A 17,912-nucleotide genomic window follows, 5' to 3' on the forward strand; every position below is an offset into this window, starting at 1 on the left:
CAGGTCTCAAGATTCCATTCATATCAATGAGAAATAAAATGGGATGTAACAAAGGCAAAAAGATGAGCTTGAAACCTTTTTAGTAGAACAATCATTTGGATGATAAAGAGATGTGAACTGGGAATTCCTACAAGAGAATTGAAGAAAGGAATGCTTTATCAAAGGCAATTTTTCTTCTACTTCTTTATAAGAGGCCAGCAAAAACAAACTCCAGTATGCTTTAAAGTGAACTTCCTATGACCTGTGATGTTTTATTGTTCTCATTCAATTGAAATGTCCTTCAGAATAGCAAAATCTGGATTTTTAAAAACATAAAACAAGCAAGCAAACAAACAAAGCAATGGACCCAGACTTCTTGATACAAGGAGAAGAAGGTGATGTTCGTCTTTAAGAGATGAACAAAGGACAGAGATTGGAAGCAAATATTTACCCATATCCCAATGCTCATCAAACCTGTGACCCATCAAAAGCCTGTAGATTTTTAAAGGAATTATAGAATTCATTGAGAGCTTTTAACTGGACATACTGAGAGCATTACACATTTCTTGAGAACACTGTAATTGCATATGCAAATGTCCTGAAGTGCATTGCCATGAGGGCACGCCCTCTGTATGTCCAGCCAGAAGGCAAGAAATCCTGGCCAGGGCACCCTTTAGGATGGTGGTTTGGAAACCACACGGTGCACCTGGGGATCAGTGAAGCTCAGGGTCTGAATGGAAATACACTGCTCCACTTTCAAGAGCTTCCAATAATCTAGGACATACCACAGTGCACACTAAGGGAAAAGCAAACTGAACCCTCATGCCTTTTTCATAACTTCCAGGTGGAAAAAGGCCAGAGCCTCTTTCCTAGGGCTTTTCTTGGAGCAAACACAGATGTCTGGCACAAAATGTACACTTGTGTTTGTACTGGATGCCAAGCTGAAGCTCAGCTTTTCTTGATTTCTCTTCAGCCATTCATCATACGGATGGTCAAGTAATTTCTCTCTCAAGAGCTCCTTTATCAGTTTAAGAACACCTGACCTCCATTCAGCCCACACACCCAGGAGGGGAAGCAAAGTGCAGACAGAGACGCCTGCAATTTCCAGGCTGAGCCCCACAAAGCCCTCGTTGCACACCATGGACAGAGAGCCTGGCCCCTGGCCCTCTGTGCCCCAGTTTGAGTCTCTCTGACTGCAGCAGTGATGAAATCTGCACTCAGGTGGCTCCTGCTGCCTCCACAGGTGGGCACGGCCACCAAAGGCAGGTGCCAAACACTCTTGTTGTCTGAACTGAAAACTGCAGCATGAGAAGGAATATTTAGGGACACAGCACCTGAAAAAACAATGTGTGGAAGCAGCACCTACCACTACTTTTTGTTCTGCTATTTGCAGTCTTGTTAAAAAAGACATAATACTTACTTCTGGCTAATTATGAGAACTAAGAATTACTGAAGTATTTCTAAATTCCCAAGTGAAAGCTGCTATATTTAATTTCTTATGACAAAATATGCAAACAATTACAAACAGTTATCACGTCCAGAAGTCCAAGGCAAAATGCCTTAAAAACTTCAACTTCATTTTCAAAAGAATTCAAAGGCTACATGCTGTATTTCAATATAGCAGACACCCCCAAAAATGTACTGTATGTCTATCAGGCTTAACTAGAAGTTATTGTTAAGCACTAAGGATTGAAATAAAAACCTACAGAGTATTTACTTGCAATAAAATGAAACCAATCAATAAAATAATCCTACCTTTTACATATCTACATTATTCACAGAACAAGAGCCGTGTTAACAAAGAATATCAAAGTAATTTGAAGAAATCTTAATTAAAACTTCCTAAACCTATAAAAAGTAGCAAAATAACTTTGCTAACATTTTATTAAAAGCTCCAAGTGAATTGATAGATTGAAATCCAGTAAAATATCTAAGCTGAGTGTTAAAGCCACTGCACATTTTAATAAAGGTGTCGCCAAAATAGTGTAATATTCTGCAATATTTCAACATAATATCTTGATTGCAAAATGTCTGAGTTCTTCCCACAACTCTATGGAGAGTCAAAAAATCACACTTCACTCCCTTCCTTCCTATTAAAAATCCACCCAGATAATTTGATTTTGAATAAAACCCCAGAAATTCTTCTGAGAAGGATTGAATCGTTATGTGGAATTGCAGACAAAATTGAAGATAATTGATTTTTATGCATGGAAATTTAAATTAAGGCAGTTCATGTTTAGAGTGACAGAATAGAAGTGTGTCTGTTGAGTTAACACATTGCAAAATTCAGCTCTGATTAAACTCATCCAGATTTATATAAGGGGCTAGCCCAAGATGGCCTTTTGGGGGATAAAGCAAAACTGAAGTTTGTCACAACATTTCACATCCTCTCACATACCAAAACCTGTGCTGGCAATTACAAAAGCAAGAATTTTGCTGGAAGATTGTTTCTTGCTTCCTATTCCTTCTGATTTTTGTGTGATTTTTAATATTATATATACAAGAATAAAAAAAGATGGAACTATTTTCCCCAGAAAAGCTCAGACTGTGTTTCATCATTTCAAAGTCCATTTTACAGCCTTTACTGGGTGAAAATAAAGAATTTCAGGTAAAAATATAAGACTGTGGACTACAACAGATTGTGACTGAATCCCTAAAACACCTCTCTGTTTGGACTATGGGAAAAAGTATAAATAATCAGAGCTGAAATGTCACAACATATGGAAGCACTAGACTAGAGATGGCCAAGTTATATCTATTCCTAAGTCACTTTACTATTAGATAAAATATTGTCACATTTTTTATATTGCTATACATTTTTAGAACATAGTGCTGGTTTGCAATTGTAAAGTCTTGGTTAATGGAGAAAAGGGCAGGAATTTTATGGAGACCTCAATGGAATGAGGTAAATCTAAAATAGTCTTCAAGAGCTGTGTGTCAGGATGTGCCAGTGCACTTCCAGTCCATGAGAAACGGCACCATGGTTCCTTCTCCTGTTGTACCTTCGGACTGAAGAATAACAATTTGGGCATTTTTCCCCAACAACAACAACAACAAAATGTAAAAAATAATAATAAATTCATGGAACAGTAGCACAAGCTTACCAAAATACTTAATCTATTCAAGTCTTTATTAAATACACAAACACAATAATCTAGAAGTGGACATAAAACAGAATCAGAATGTTAACATTAAGAGAAAATATAGCAAAAATATTCCCAAAGAAAAAACACAAAATGTCTTTTTCATTCGGAACATTGATAAAACTGCTTTCTTCGACAAAATATTTTTATTCACTCCCATAAATATTTGAAATAGTCCATCTCAAGCTATTTTAACTATTGGTAAGAGTAAATGTACATTTGAAAGCTAAAGCAACATGCTGGCCTGTTATTTTATATAAAAGAAAGCATTCTTGCCAGCAACTTACTGCAACTTATTTCTTACTCTAACTCCTTCTGGAATGTGACTTGTCCAGCAAAGCATAACAGCAGAGCTTTGAAGCAGAAGGAAAGAGAGGACTGAAAAATGCTAAAAGCTGGAAGTCACAGAAAATACGGTACAAAAGCCAATGGCACAATGTCTGCACAACCCAGAGGATCAACAAGGCACAGAAATATTTTCTTGTGGTGCAGGGGTGAGCTGGAAGCAATTAGGGAAAAAACAACCCCTCAGTGCTGCTTACACACATTAAGCAACAGTCACGACTACGGCACAGTGAACGGGCGCCTGCCACGGCCGGCTGCCGTTGCCAAAGTGCTGCTCCAACAGTGGTTTGTGGAAGGAAGCCTAAGAGGGATAAATGTCTGCAGGAGCCCCAGGGACGTGCAACTGCCCTACAGACATTAAAAATAGCCATGTGAATTCCTGCTCTGACAACACGGCTAGTGGAAAGGTCCTTGGCCCCAGGTAAGTAACAAACGGATACTGAAAACCTGGGAAGTCCCCTAAAGTCTCACCCTGGGCCAGCCAGGAAGATCCCACAGGCTCCTTGGCTTGAAGCTGAATACTGATGAGCAAAACCAAGAAGAGGGATATAGTTTGGGGATAAGGCAGAAAATGAATTTGCTGACTAGAAAGCTGTGCCTGGCTCCCTTAATCCTCGCAGGTTGGGAGTAATTGCAGTGATTCCATAAAGCTCCATCACAGAGGGTACAGTGGTTAGATGGTCATGTCTTTGGCAGGCAGTGGTTCATACTAATAATGTTCCAGGCTTTCAAAAGCAGCCTGTATGTCTAAATCAATTACTTCCTGCAGCCCTTGTGTGCGGTAAGCAAGCAACACTATCTCTTTTCTGAGATAAGGAAACCAGAAGGAACTGAAATCATTACAACAGGAATGTGAAGCAGACAGGACAAGGGCCCCATATTTCTTTTGTTTAGAGTTGTGCTTTGAAGAATTTGTCCAGCCTGTTTCTCTTTCTCCTTTTATGTTACTCATTGTTATCTCTTCAGATTTCAAAAAGTGAGTTAAGCACCAGAAAATGTGCAGAGCTGCTGAAACGCCACTAAAAAGGGCTCTGTAAGCCTTAAGAGCCCTACAAGGGCTTCCCTACAAGAGAAGTGTTTCATGCTTTGGCCTTGCCATTTAAAAAGGCCATCAGATGATATTTGCAAAGAAAAACATGAAAACCGTGCAAAATGCAAATTTTAATTTATAATAAGGGTTGATACTCAAACAAGTACCCAGAGTAGCTGCAATGTTGAATAAAACATTCAATATTGACAGCAATTTGATACTTGACGTCTTTTTATCCATGAAAAATATTAAACATGTTCTATTCATCCTCAAAATTATTCCAAGGGAGACAATTTAATACCGAGGAGATCTCTGTGGCTAGCCCAGAATAAGACTTCCCAGTGGGTTTCCCAAATTTTTAGGATCTGTTTGTAACTTGGGGCCGTAGACCTTTCCACTAGCCTCCTAGAAGGAAGCAAGATGTGTGCTGTCTGAGGAGACTAAGACTTATTATTTTATTTCTGAGCAGCGTGATTTGCTCAGCATTCCCACTGGACATGCCCATGCTTGCCCATGCAGTTTATCCAAGGGTATCTTACTAAAAAGCACACTGGATGGAATTCCAGCTCTACTGACACTAACAGCAAAAACTCCCAAGTATTTTGATGAAACTCACCTGGTCTTAATTTCCTGAGTCACACTACAATTTTGATCACTATTTGGGCAAACAAAATCAAAATCTGCACAATAATCTTTTTGACCAGATGGGAAAACTATTATATACAGGAACTACATCTGGTATGGGGTGTCCATGCATGCAGTCTATAACTCAGGGGCATTATAGAATAATACTTTATACTGTACAGATATGTGAATTAGTATAGAAGCAATCCAACTGTAGTAATACAGGCATCTACCCAGTTGAAAGAGTTTAAAAGTAGCTCAGACTTCTGTGTCCTTTTTCCAGTATGCAGTGAAGCCATTTCCTCACTGACAAAAAAATACTTGCATTAAACACCTTTTATGATATGTAAGTTTAATTATAATGTAAACATAATCTTATGTTACAACAAAGACTTCTAATTGGATATGTAATTCTATAAGAAAGACTTTGTGTATTGCTTTACTACGAATCCACTCCACCTCTTCTTAGCATCTGTTCTGTGCTGGCAGCAGATAACCAGGTTTTTTTTAAAAGCAATAGGATTTACCAAAAATGTCTCTCAGCCCAGCATTATTTCTACTTTAAGTCAGAGACCTACAGGAAGAATTGAAAGATGAGGACCTATTCCATACTTTGACAAAAAACGATGCTAAAAGTATTGATCAAACAATAGGAGAAAAATAAATCAAGAAATATCTTCAAAGCCCAGCATATAGGGTGTTTCACTGCTCCAACACAATACAAAAGAGAGAGCTCGTACAGAGCCCAATTATTGCCTTGAGTGCAGTATCAGTATTGCTCATGTCTTCGAAGAACTTTCTGATTTTTCTGGTAAGTTCATAAAGCTTTTGTAGGCTGCCTAAGAACTGACAAAGAACTTCACTTTCTGAGGCAAAGAGTGATGTCTGCATCAGAAACAGCTGTGTTAGGAGATTCTGACAGATTCCTGTTGTCCCAAGGGTCATTTCTTGGTGAGGTACATTTGTTCCTATCACTAAAATGCTGCAGGCAGAATCCTCAGCTGGCACAGATGCTTTGTGCAGACTTGTCAGGGAGCAGCCTGGGCATCCTAACCAAAATTTATGTCCTAATTTCAGGGGAGCTATGCCATAAGCAGCCACTTCCCCACAGTGTGGCTCTGGAATCTTCTAGCCCAGAGGAGTGCTTGAGCTGCAGAAAGTGTAGGTAAATCCAGGCATCCAGCATGAGTGTGGATGTTATGTAGGAAAACTCCAGAGGAGTTAGTGTCAGAGGAATCCTTTCTTGGTGATCTGATTTTGAACCTAATCTTCTAATCTTCGATGGCACTGACTGATGAAAATAGAGAGGACTGCTCCTTCCAGCTGCTGCTGACAAAGGATGAAATGTGGCCATGGCACAGCACATAAACAGGGTCATCAGTGCTAACAGGAATTACAGACTCTGTAGACTCAGTAGGCAGCGTTTGAATCACAAATACCAACACTTAAGAGTTAAATGGAGTGGGGTACAAAGGTGATGAGTTCAGAGAAGAACAGGCAAGGTGTGTAGGTTGAGACCCAAAGATTCCTGAATAGCTCTCTATGAAATGATTTATATAAAACCTCTGGAAGGGCTAAATAAGCATTCAACATCAATTTTTCTGCAACTGCCACCTGGAATGTCTGCATTCCCATTTGGTTCTGACATTGTTTCCCTTTGTGCCCTTGGCAAGACAATTAGCAGTACCAAATTACACCACCTGGATTCATGCCACAGAGGTCTTTATTCTGCAAACATAGAAGGGTTGCAAACTGCTTTAATATTTTCACTCATAAAAGCAAGAGATTATAAGGACAATATATATCCTTTCTGCTTCCAGTTGGGTTATAAGATTCAGCATTTTTCCAGTTCTTTGAAAACAGAAAGATTGACACTGAAATCAAGTATTTTTGATAAGTTGTTTAGATGCCAGAAAGACAGCATGATTATCAGAGATGTTCTGAATGATTATCTATTTCCTCCTCTTAATATAGTTTTTCTTAACAAGGCGTAGCTTGTCTTATATAAGTGAGTCTTGGAGGAGGAAACACGGTGGGATTATTTTGGGTAGTTTCATATCCAGTAGATCATAAGCCAAGACAGACATTCTGGATAAGCAGAGTTGTCCTTCCTCCTTGGTCCCACCACTTGCTCGAACAAGCCTGCACTTGGACCATCCCCTCTATCTTTACCTCACTAATGTACTGCTCTACCTTGAGCAATAAGAAGGAGATACAGACTTTAGGAGATTTGAATAGCATCACTTAAACTGCAATGATTCTCCTGAATACCTGAGGCAGTGTAGCCCTTCTGGAGCAACGTGCTCTGCTGGGGACAATGCGTACTAGCAAGCAAAACAACAGAAAATGTTTCTTCTTCCCTATAATGTACTTTTGGCCAGCCTGATTCCACCTAGCTTGTGTGCTTCTGGAATATTATTTTCAGACATCCACATGTGGGGATAAGCCACTGAAGTATTAGATCAGATGGTCATGAACAAAACCCTGTGATCCCTCACACAAACTGAAAAATGCTAGCACTGAGAGATGCTCAGAGAGCACCCAAATCTCAGCTTTGTGAGGAAAGGCAGGAATAATTGCTTCAACAACAGCTAGAGAAGTCGGCTGCCAAATGCCCCTGCCTTCTCTAGCCAATCCCATTGCCCAAGTTCCTCTGTCAGAGGCCTCCTCATCCACCCTTAGTACACTCAGGAAAACTTTTTGCGTGATTTTGCATGTATGTGCACTATCATATGTGTTTTAGTTTCTTTCAAAAATACTCAGAACTCTCAAGTCACAAGTCTGCACCAAATTCAGCATGTCTGAAGGCCATGGATATTAAAGGATTTCATTATTTAATACTAGTTGTGCAAGAAGTGCATGTAGCCAAAATAAGAAAGAGAATAGCACACAGTTGTATTTGTGAAATTGTGAATGTATAGGAGACCAAGTTCTAGACTGGAAAACCCAAGTCTTAGCAGTTTTGCTCTGAAATGCTTACAATTTTGTGGTCTCTGTCCTCTACTCTCCATTCTATATCTTTGTTTTTCTCACCTCGATAACAAACTTATCAAACTTCTTGACTACAGTCTGGAATAGGCCCTACAGTAAAACTTGCAAACCAAAAGGGTTTGTTGGCTTTTACCATATGCATGAAATGCTCTATATGTAGAAATAGAGCTTGGAAGAGCCTCTGTCAGTCTGACTTCAGTATTACACAAACTGTTGTAATATAATGTTTTAGAACTTTTTATTATTTTTGTAAAAAGAGCCTTGCTTCCCTTGTGCAATTGCCATGAGATTCCAAGGCAGAGTTGTTACTATAACAGGTATCAGATTTAAGGAGCTGAACATAACTGTTATAACTGTTATAAAGGAAAGCATTACCTCTATGCACAAATGTATGCACAGATAAGGATATGTGTAGAGGTGTAAGTGCTTGTACATATATTTATCCATATATATGCCTGGTTTTGTATACGTGCCTCCCTCATCCTGCCATCACAACGGAAAAAAGTCAATTTTGAGGCTTATTTCAAAACAAAATAAATTGCCTCCTGGCAATTCCATTTTCAAAATGTTTCAGTAAATTGTTTTGTTAAGAGTAACATCATTTTCATCTCACCTAATCATTATTCGTCTAAACAGTGTTTTCTTTTTAAAAATACATTGCTTTATACTACTAAGTTTTGCAGATTTATAAACTTCACTGCCCGTAAACTAACATTATTGCAGAGCATGCTGATTACATGACTAGATTGGATGTGACTATGCCTGAACTTCTTTTGGAAAATGAGGTCTGAGCTACAGGGCTGTATTGTCCTCACTATGAGCAAAAAAGGCCACAAATAACACAGATATTACTTGTTTATGTAAATGAAAAACATCTTGTTTACTTAAAAATATCTGTGAAATGCATGCATTGCTTAAAATTGCTCCAGTAAGACTTTTAATTTAATTTTTTAATTTTTTCCCCCCTCCAAGATAGCGTGAGAGCAAAACTTTCAGAAGGGGAGCACTGCTCTCGTACACTTTCTGTGTGCACACGTTAACTGACTGTGGTCACTGACTGTGGCACATTGCTTTCAATCCTGCAAAGGCAAACACAGCTACCACCCTGAGCCTGAGTCAAACATCCAGGGGAGTGATCAGGACTCTCACCCCCACTTCCACAGAACCAGAGCCAGGGCCAGATATGTGCATTACATTACTTGTGCAGGATGGGGCACTAACCCTCATTCCAAAAGCCTTTCTTTCATACTGCAGCTACATCAAAAGTAGAATTGCAAGAGAGCACAGAAAAGCACAATTCAGAAACACGCAGACTCTCTTCTCAAATTCAAAGGCAGATGCAAATTACAAGCAGTGAAAAATAGGAAGTGCTGCATTCAGCTTTCTGCCCTGGAACACCATGTAGTAAACTCCCAACCACAGCAAGTGCAACACGTAGGACTTTGGCTTCATGAAAGCCTTGCTCCAGCCTTCTGCAATAGTCTGAGCTGAGTTCTTAGTCAGATGTGGTATCTGCAGACACTGCAAATTCCATGGATGAGGTAATCTGGGTCAAAATATGAAAAAAAAATTTTCCATATTCATTTTTCTTTTCCCCAGCTGCTATTTCATCTGTTTTACAAGATTTAGTCCCCCCATAAAATTGTACAGTATTTAAATTCCTAACAAGCAGGATGTCTTGGTAAATATAGCAAGGTAATAGACCTACTAGGAACCTTAAAGATTATTGTAATTAATGTGCTAATAGTTACAAAAATAATATTAATCATGACAATGCATATATATATTTATTTAACCCAAACTGGCATCTCTGGATCCAGTCAAGCACAGAGCAGAGACTTCACCTCTTTTCCTACCTCTATTTGCAAAGACCATTTCATTGTACTTCACCATTGAATTTTTGGAAGCACTTTTTTTTTCCTGCTCATTCAAGTCCTTGACTATATATTCCTAAAAAACCAGACATTTCACCTAAATTTAAGATTACATAAAGCCTCAATCCAATCACAGTCCCTGTCTAGGCTCTCCCAAGGAGGCAGCAATGGGATAGGGCATGTTAAGTAAAGATCTTCCTTCCACATACCATCCCATCCTGCCACAGTTATTCTGTGGTACATCTTTCAAGCAAACAGCAGGTATAAGGTGCCTTCCACATGAATTTACAGGCATACTCAGAATGCTGTAAGTGTTTCTGACACGGTGTGTATGCATTTCCTTTTTTCTTTCTTTTTTTTCACAGGGATAGCTGGAGCCATCGTTGTCATTCATAGCATCTAGCAACTTCCAATCTGACATAAAATCATTCTTTGCCAATGTGAAATATCTGCGGGTTATGATGCATGCTGTTTCTTATCTCTGAAGATGTGAACGTGTGTTTCAGACATACACAGCCATACCCTGCTATCTCTTAAGGGTAAGTTTCTGAAAAGTGCAATGGATAACAGGTCAGTAGACAGCAAAATTAATTTTTTTCTCATAAGAAAAAAACCCTGTTGTAGTAAAGAGAAGATGCATTCAGGCACTTAATACACATAGATAAGAGCAGTAAATTGCATTATGAGACCTTTCCCACTCATGTGCCATTAACATTGACCAGAAACATAAGATATTAAAGGCTTATATGCAAAAGCAAGATGTTGCTGCAAACCACACACTGGGCACCCACACAGTTCTAGAAGCATCAGTGTGATAGACAAACTGCATTGAAACAGGAAAAAAATGTTGTACTGTATTCAGGAGCATCTGTTATGTCAGGCTGTTATTCATGTAAATATTTTATAAAAAAAAGAAATACCTATATCAAAATACAGCGAAAAAACATAAATATAGTTTACAATTAAATGTCATCCACATGTCAAGGTAGTCCTGGGGTGCCTGCTGCTGCTTGTCAAACCTGCTTCGATATGACTAGGCACTTCAGGGAAGTTTTTTACATAACATGGGTGGTAGAAAGGTAAAAGATGGAAAATCAGGGTGATAATGATGGCTAGCAGGGCAGAGGATGAAGCAGCTAACAATGGAAAACAAAGACAGCAGGCAGACCAGCACAGACAGAAATCTCTTACTCTGTGTACAGTTTGACATATTCAATGTGTGGTGCATGTATATATCTACAAGTGAAAGGATTAATCTCAGATTTAAGGCACCATATGCATCAATGCTATAATAAATGTTCTTTATTTATAGGTAGACAGGTATAGGTAAAGATATTCACATTTATAAGCCTTCTACAAACCTTCTAAGATGCATGTAATTGTTTGTACCTGAAAAGCTTAAAAATAAATGAATGGTAATTGCACTTCAGTAATGTATTCTACCAGACAAATTAAAACTAAACTTGCCCATCAGGGGAAAAGGCAGGTGCTACATAATTTACATCATGCCTCAAGTGGAAATCACCTAAACGATTTCCAAAAGTCAGAAATTTTCTCAGCTATTTACTTGTTAATAATATCTATCTGAGTTAAAATCTGTTTTCTCATTGGTAATCTGAAATTTTATTCTGCCTTCTTTGGAATACCAATACAGTAATGAAGAGTTCGGAATAATAGAACGTGCAATAATTGAACTTTGAGATTATAAGTGTTATTTGGAAGCCTTGAAAAAAAATTTAGCTTCTCTCAATTAGAATAAAACACAGTAACTTCTTCTTCCAGAGATTTTAGCTACAGATGCAGAAGTGATAGAGAGGTATCATCATTTCTGTCCTAAAACGTTTTTGCTGTCCTCCCTTAAAAGTCTCTGTTGATTTAAAGTTCTTTTGCCTCACAAAATCTTTATGGTAGCTAACTAGCATAGCTTTCAGATTTTATCTTGCCATATGTTTCAAGTTGTGTGCTTCAGTCTGCATCTGCTGACTATCTGCTACGGTAGGGCTACAACATCAACTCAAAACAATTGGGACTACAGTCTTTAAAATAATTACTCTCTGCAGCTGTTGAAATCAGAATCTCTAAAAAAAGGAATTTAAAAACTGTGGCTTCTCTCCCTCTCTCTCTCTTTCTTTATTTTTATCTAAGGCAAAAACAAGCACATCTTGATGGGAATTTCTGAATTAAAAGGCAGAAGCAGATTTTTTTCAAGGTATAATATAAAGACATGCTGCGTTAAAGTATGGAATAAAGTTACATCTGTCTTTAACCATGATAGGTGATTTAGAGAAAACCTCATGTGGAAAAAAATGTAGTAGTACAATACATCTTAGGCATTAGAATTCTCATTTGAAAATGACACTGACTAAGTTCTGCTTTTCAAAAAAAATTTGCTGGTTGTCATAAACTGAAGAATTTATTAACAGCTAAAACCCTAGCAATCCTAAGCTCGCTTCTCTTATGGCTTACGAAAGCATTGCCAACCTCTTTATCTCAACAGCTAGACAGCAAAAACAAAATCAACCTGTCTTTCCTGTAAATATATTCAAGCACCTGCATGCCATTAGATGTGGCATCACTACAATTCTTCAGAAGCTATAAAGAAATATATTTACAGTATCAAGGAAGGGTTTGGTCCTGTAGTTAAGACAGAACTGCTTGATTAGACTAATTCATTCACAATCTGAGTGCAGTAGCCATTTTTATCTGTTTCTGTAGTGTTATTCTAAAACTTCTGTAATTAAAATAGTGTGCTCATAGGATTATAACAAGGTTCAGTTGTAAGGGAGCTCAGGAAGTCAAACATAGGATCTCTGTTGAAGGCAGACCAGGTTGCTTACGACTTAGTCCAGCCAGGTGAAATCCTTCAAAGACAGAGACAGAACAGCCTTGTTTAACTACCTGTTCCACTGCCTTACTGTCCTCTTGGGGAAAAAGATTTTGCTTGTGTCCAGTTTGAACCTCTCTTATTTAGACTTCTCCCCACTACCTCTAGCCCTTCCCCAGTGCTCCACCACTAGGAACCTGGATCCAACTTGTTGATCACCTCCTTGCTTCTCCATATAAAGCTGCTATTATGTTTTCCTTGACACTGTCTTCTCCAGTGATGATGTACAAGCAAAAAGGTTTTATACACATAGGAAAATAGCAGCAGTGAGTGCATGTAGTGTTATCACTGCTGCTAAAACACAACCAAAAGTTGGCATACTGTTCCTTTGTTAAACAGGGAAAATAATGTTTCTGCCTCAAATGACTGAAAGTTTTCATGTTTTCAAAGGTATTTAAGGAAGCTGATTTCTATTAAATTTGGGGGAATCCAAATATCTAGATAGCTTCAGTTATTCAGTCATAACACTGTAAAAAGACACTTTATGGTCACCACAACTGGAGCCCTCAAAAGTTCAGCAAACACAGGAACTTACTGCAAGCATTTGAGCAGCCACATCTGGAATATTTTCAAACCTACAATGAGCACACGCATAAATACTTTCAGATGATTAGCTGAAGAAAGATAGTGCAAGGCAAAAAAAATACAGGGACAAAGGGTGTGTATGTGATGCTCAAGGAGAACATTTTTATTATAAACCCAGCTATCTTCTTTTTTAATGTGTTAACAAGTTGCCAAATAAATCTCACTACTGTGGTGTTGAGAAACTTCATTTCAAAATTTCAACTAAATCAAGGAGCAATGTCAACACTTGTGTGGCTGTACTGTGCTAAAAAAAATATCCAAGGTAAATTTCTCTGGAGGAGCCTTAATCCATCCATGAGAACTGAATCTCAGTTCTTCTGTTTGTCTGGGAGTTCAGGAGATGAGTTCTGTCCTTTGGCAATATATTAGCAATGGCTGTAAGGTCCTCTTTTCAATTAGTTCCTCAGTACTACTGAAATCCACTCCTTTGTGCATCATGAGATTCAAATTATTAGAACAGTTACTATAGCAGCATCAGAATACTTCTTCAAATAAAAAATAAGCTTTTTGGTTCATTTTTTTTATCTACCCAATGATTTCCTCTCATTTTACAAGGATGCTGTTCTTGATGGGGATTTATTCCTTTCTCAGATATGTGTCAGAAGAATCTAGAATGTTCAAACAGGTCTCTTCCTGTTACTTTTGTGCTATAAACTTAAGAATTAATAACTAGGAAATAAATGCAAATTATTTCCAGGTAATAAAATGTTATATCCTCATTTTATGAACTTTAACGACAATTTTTAAAATGGTGAGGTTCAATCTGCCTAGGCAGACTCTAACGTAACAATTCTGTTACCTAATTACATCATGATTACCTACAAGTTCAGCCACCTTACACATCTATATGTGGATGAAGTTACTCATTTTCTGCAGAACTTGCACCATACATTGCATGAGCAGGAGTTGAGAAGCTAATTTGAAAACACTGAAAAAAAAAGAAGATGAACAGGAAACAATTTCCTTAAAATATTAAACTACTATTGTTTAAAATTTTGGGAAATTAAAGATGTACTGAAGAGAAGAGGATGTGCTGTTACTATAAGGGCTAAAAGATAGACCATTAAACAATGTATTCTGATAATAAAGTACACCAGAACTGAGTTTAAAAGAAATTACAGTCACTTTCTTTTTCCTCTTTTAAGCAATGCTGTACAATTTTCTCTCTCTCTAAATACATACATCTGTATCAGAGTGAAAAATGTACTAGGATGTAACAAGCAAAAGTATATCTATCAAACTAGTGTTTTTTCTTCTTAGCCAACTTCAGAAAAGCACAAGGAAGTGCACTAGGTCTGACCTGTGCACTAAATCCAAGGAGCACCAGTAATGAAAAATATATACAAATACTTGCAAGAATAGAAGAAATTGATTCTACTATGCTGGTAGTTTTTCCAGGGCTCATTGTTGCTTTTTCTAGTCTACCAAATTTTCCACAGGAGCCCATGGTTAAGGCAGTTTTGCTGTTTTAATGAATGGGTCTCCAATCCTTAAACCAAGATAGCAATCAAGTATTTAAATAACAGTAAGATTCTGTATTTGTTTTCAGGGACAGGATGAAGATGGTTATTATATGAAGCAAGTCTCTCTTTCAAGGTTACTCCTCCCTACTCTGCCTATGTTTTCTCTCTAACTGAATGTAGACTGGAAGCACATGGAGAATAATAAATTATGGATAACAACTTTAATTCATAGCCCTCATAACTGAGAACCCTCAGTAATCTGCACTTACTCTCCTATGCACCAGCAAACAAGCTATAAATCTTCTGAATGTTGTTACTAATATGCCTCTCTTTTCCAGCAATCACAAGCAATGTCTCAAAAAAATAGTTGCCTTGTTCACTCCCACAGTATTGTGGAACAGTTTGATAACCATGGATTTAGCATTAGTGTTCAAACACAGTTTGAGTCTCAAGGAGAATAGGAGGTTTTAGTTGGTTACTAGGGCACAGACTCATCTAAATCCTTTGCTTTGTTTGCACTCTCAAACTATATTTTTCCAAATAGAAGTTGATAACATAGGAAAATTGGGAGGAGAATGAAACTGAAAATGAATACTGGATAGAATTCTTTGCATCCTAACCAGTTCTGGTATGCAAGTCTGTAAACAATTCTGAGTGTCTGCAACAGCAATGGGTGGTTCTAGCTGGGATACTGAGGGAAACATGACAACAGGAACTCCGAGCAGGCTAACTCACCCGTACTGACAGGATTTCATGAAGAATTCTTGCAGCTTTTGGTAGCTGCATCTAGCTAAAAGGCAATGATGATGTATTACACATTCTCCAAAAAAGCTATTGCCCTGAATCAGCTGAGACTGTTCTTCCCCTTTGAAGACAAACAGGATGGACTTAGGTAAGTGCATAAACAATTTCTCAGGTCAGCAGTAATTCATGCAAAAATACTGGTGTCTCTTGGCAATCCAGGAAAGTTTTAATATAAATAAATGGCAAGTAAAAATCTCAATTTCATATTGAGATATAGAATGTAAACACCAAAATTGCCTGTTTATTCAGACCAGCTTGCATATGCTGCACAAGAGTGTTAAGACCCCTCAAACAATCCATTGGAGTAAATTTGAATAACAAAAATAAAGTAGTTCTGGACAGAAATTATGCAAAGATTAGCTTAGTAAGGAAAGTATTGTGTTTAATAATTATTTTTTCCTCAAACCTACTATACAAAAATAAAATAGTTGTAAAGTTAGGAATAAAAAGGACCAAAACCAAGATTGTAACTTAGCAGACATACAATATGTCTCTGCAACTGTTTCTCACTACTCTTCTGTTGCCCTGGGTTTTCTGAGTTTTTTTTTAAAGCCTTCTACTTGTTCATACGATGGAATCAAATCTTTAGTTTCTGTGCAATATTAAGGGTCAGTTTTTCACTTCCTCACACTTTGGAACATAAACAACCTTTCTTGTTTTTGTTCACTGTCCTTTGTTCACTGTCCTTTGTTTACATATTTCTAGCCTGAAAATAATGTTGGTTGACAGCTGGTCTGGCCAGTGGGGTGCAGGGGTAGTAACCCCAAAAGCCAATCCACAACCAGACCCACAAATGTATAAAAATGGAAGAAATAAACAGGCTCACCCTCTTTCTGGGGAGCAGCTTTTCACTGCAGACCTCCTGCCTCCGTGTTGTTGTTTTGTGTGCCGCTTTCACACTCTTCAGCCCCCTACCAGCTGTAACTGAATCATTTTTCCAACTTGTTAAAGAGTGGATTAGTTCTGAAGCTAATGTACTGCTGTTCAGAAGACAAAGGTATTTCCAAACTTATTTCCAATCTACTGTTAGCCTTGTATACAGATACATACAATCATCTGTAGCCACTGCTGCTGTGTTCCATGTGTTGAAACAGTAGGAGTCAACAGTACCAGCAGCTACTCTGCATGGGGAACATGATATCCTTCTGAAAAGTCAAGACCAAATTCCTACAGCCATGAACAGCCTCAACACTCTGAATCACACCGAGTCACATAATTCCATCCATCTTTTCCCATGAACATCTCATTGCAATGATGGTACTGCCCATCTTCTGATCAGAACTTAGGGCCTCATGATGAAAAGGTCATAAGAACAAGTAATGATAATGCCCATTACATTAAATGCAGTGGTCACCAAAGTACCTGTACAAGAAAAGTGCCTCTGCCTCCCATGGCTTCCACGTAGCTTTGTCTATCTTCAGTTTATTTAGCTTTGTCTATCTTCAGTTTATTTACAGATAAATAGCATGTCCTATGGATTGCATATGTAAGATGCCAAGGATGTTTCCATTAAAAAAAAATAGATGTAATCCTAATTCATTTTACTGCACACAGATGCAAGTCACATTTAACCAACATTATCTAAAACTTCATGTTTCAGCAGGACTTAGCTTCAGTAATGTCTTTGAACAAATACCTTGAGAGGGCAATCTGCTGTCACAGGAGGATAATGCACCCATTGCAAAGCCCCTGTGCCAATATATTAGCTCTCCTTCTGTCATCTCTGGCTCAGCCTTCTCCCTGCTCTTCATTCTGGTCCTTGTGGTTGGCAGCTATTGAAATAACAAAGACCACACTATATGACTTGAATGCAAAGGAGATAAATCAGCATGCTGCCTGCCTCCTAATAATACCGTTTTCCAGATTATCCATGGCTTCTGCAAAGGCTCCACATATACTTTGGGAAGGACATGAAAGATTCAATACCAAGAGGCATTGGATTAAAAAAAATCTCAAATTCCAACTTCTTAACATTTCCTAAACAACTGAAGTGGCCCAGTTGAAGAGTTTCTCTCAAGGACAGCTTATTCTCAAGCAACATTCAGAGGAAAAAACAAGATGTTATAGATTACAGGGCATTATTAGCATTCATGGGGCACTGTAGCTGTTTCTGAGTCTTTTAGAAACTACTTGTTGATTCAGGGATTCAACACTTCCTCCCCTGCCTCAGTTTCCCAATCAGATACAATA

At 38.1% G+C, this 17,912-nt stretch overlaps 1 long non-coding RNA gene across 1 annotated transcript; it reads left to right on the plus strand.

Annotated features, from left to right (window-relative positions):
- Positions 1-3,335: 3,335 nt before the first annotated feature.
- Positions 3,336-15,386, plus strand: LOC134548558 (uncharacterized). Its single transcript, XR_010079803.1, has 3 exons — positions 3,336-3,888; positions 10,352-10,525; positions 15,005-15,386. It is a non-coding gene; the product is annotated as an uncharacterized LOC134548558 (long non-coding RNA).
- Positions 15,387-17,912: the final 2,526 nt, after the last annotated feature.

The sequence above is a fragment of the Prinia subflava genome, chromosome 3 (genome assembly GCF_021018805.1).
Source record: "Prinia subflava isolate CZ2003 ecotype Zambia chromosome 3, Cam_Psub_1.2, whole genome shotgun sequence".
Lineage (NCBI taxonomy): Eukaryota > Metazoa > Chordata > Aves > Passeriformes > Cisticolidae > Prinia > Prinia subflava.